Source organism: Silurus meridionalis, chromosome 18 (genome assembly GCF_014805685.1).
Source record: "Silurus meridionalis isolate SWU-2019-XX chromosome 18, ASM1480568v1, whole genome shotgun sequence".
Lineage (NCBI taxonomy): Eukaryota > Metazoa > Chordata > Actinopteri > Siluriformes > Siluridae > Silurus > Silurus meridionalis.
Genome location: NC_060901.1, coordinates 16636533 through 16638294, shown reverse-complemented (window position 1 = coordinate 16638294; position 1762 = coordinate 16636533). Strand labels below are relative to the sequence as shown.

At 40.7% G+C, this 1762-nt stretch overlaps 1 long non-coding RNA gene across 1 annotated transcript; it reads left to right on the top strand.

Moving 5' to 3' along the window:
* The first annotated feature begins 531 nt into the window (after positions 1-531).
* Positions 532-1326, top strand: LOC124401834. Its single transcript, XR_006928625.1, has 3 exons — positions 532-570; positions 824-925; positions 1125-1326. It is a non-coding gene; the product is annotated as an uncharacterized LOC124401834 (long non-coding RNA).
* The last annotated feature ends 436 nt before the right edge of the window (positions 1327-1762 follow it).

Sequence of the window (1762 nt, the reverse complement as noted above, 5' to 3'; positions counted from 1 at the left end):
TTAAGAGCGACGTCTGTCTTGTTAACCTGCTCCCTCTCTCCCTCTCCCTCTCACTCTCCCTCTCCCTCTCTCTCTCTCACTGTTTACATCTGTTGTTGTATCTGTCTGTCTTTCTGTCTGTTTAAGTTTCTGCCCCTCACCATGAGTGATTCAGAACTACAAGAACAGTTTATACTGCTGGATAACCTGGTTATGCAAGCAGTACCATGCAAGATCTCCAGCACTCACTGAGCGATTATTTAGATGATGATGCATCAGCTCTTGGAACCTCAAGAGATCCTCTCCTAGTTTCCTCAAACTGGAGTACAAGACAAAGTCTTATTTCAGAGAAGTGGAGGGCAAAGAGACCCCGCCTGGTGAACACGGCTGTGGCACGAGAAAATGTGCTACACACATCTGCCAACTGTGTGGAAGCAATCCAGCTGCTGTCCGGTGTTGTGACTGTCGACCACGCCCCTTCTTTTGTGCACACCAGACATGTTCTCCATAACCGTGATGCCATGACTCCTGGATTCTACCAGCCATTGCCTCCAACAACTTTTGTTGTAGATAAGGCTTTTTCCCATTGTGGTGTTATTGCTTGTGTATGGACAACATAAATATAATTCTAGGAATTGTTAGTCCTGATAAGCTTTACTATTTAAATATGCCTTTTTGTCTCTTGTTGTTTGATATTAAATTTATGTGGATACTTCGTGTCAGTTAGCTTTTTGAGCATCTCTGTATACTTTTTCAGCAATGTACTTCAATACCATAGAATCGTTCCAATGTTATATTACTCAGTCAATCCAAATGATCTTAATTCACGTGTGATCTTGTTCAGTGCGCCATGTGCCTGTGGAGGTTCCTGACAAAATTTGCGGTTGTTCACCAGAGTCATTGAGGGTCAGCCCAGGGAAGACTGTTGCTGTGATCACAATGAATGGTAAGTGTGTGAAGATAAAAATCTATACATGCTCTACCTCTATAAGTTTGGCACAGGTCTGTTTGTAAGATCTACACATGACTTTTGAGTAATGTTTAACAAGTATACAAAGTCATGTAAAAAAAGGTTGAAATAATCCAAAACCTGATTAATCACTTAAGGTTTACATTAAAGTGGAAATGTTTTAGATTTTTTTCAGGACGATATGATCTAAGCATGCCTGAGTTGAGTTGTGAGGCATGCCAAGCCACTTGGGCTGCTGGAGTGGTCGAGCTAAATCGAAGTGACTACTGGCCTGCGACCCTTAACTTTGCCACAATTCATGCCACAGATGTCTTTTTTTCATTTGAAGAAATGAAGATGGCAGCACCAGGACTGTCCTGCCAAGCTTTTTCGAAAATGCTGGATGTGAACTGTCCGCTTTGGTCGTGTGAGTATTACAATGATTTATCCTACAGTATTGGTAATCTTTCTGTATCCTGGGTTGAAAGGTGTTTGATGCTAATGCATTTGTTTTACATTACATTATTGCTGTTGGTTTCCTTACTTTTAATAGACTGACAAGATCTCCACAGACAGTTTTCAGAAAAGCTTTTTTGAGTGGGAGGCTGTCCGTTTTGAGGTGGACAAAATCTGCAAGGAATGCCTTTCATCTGTCCTGCATGCACCCCAGATATTCTGGCAGTTTCAGTAGATGGAAACCAAAAGCTTTACCGTTTCAAGAATGCAGCTCGGTATACCAGAACTGTGTATAATGTCACACTGTTGAAACAATATTAATAAGAAGAAATATCCATTTAATGTGTATAGTAAAGTTAAATTAAATTAGACTGTATC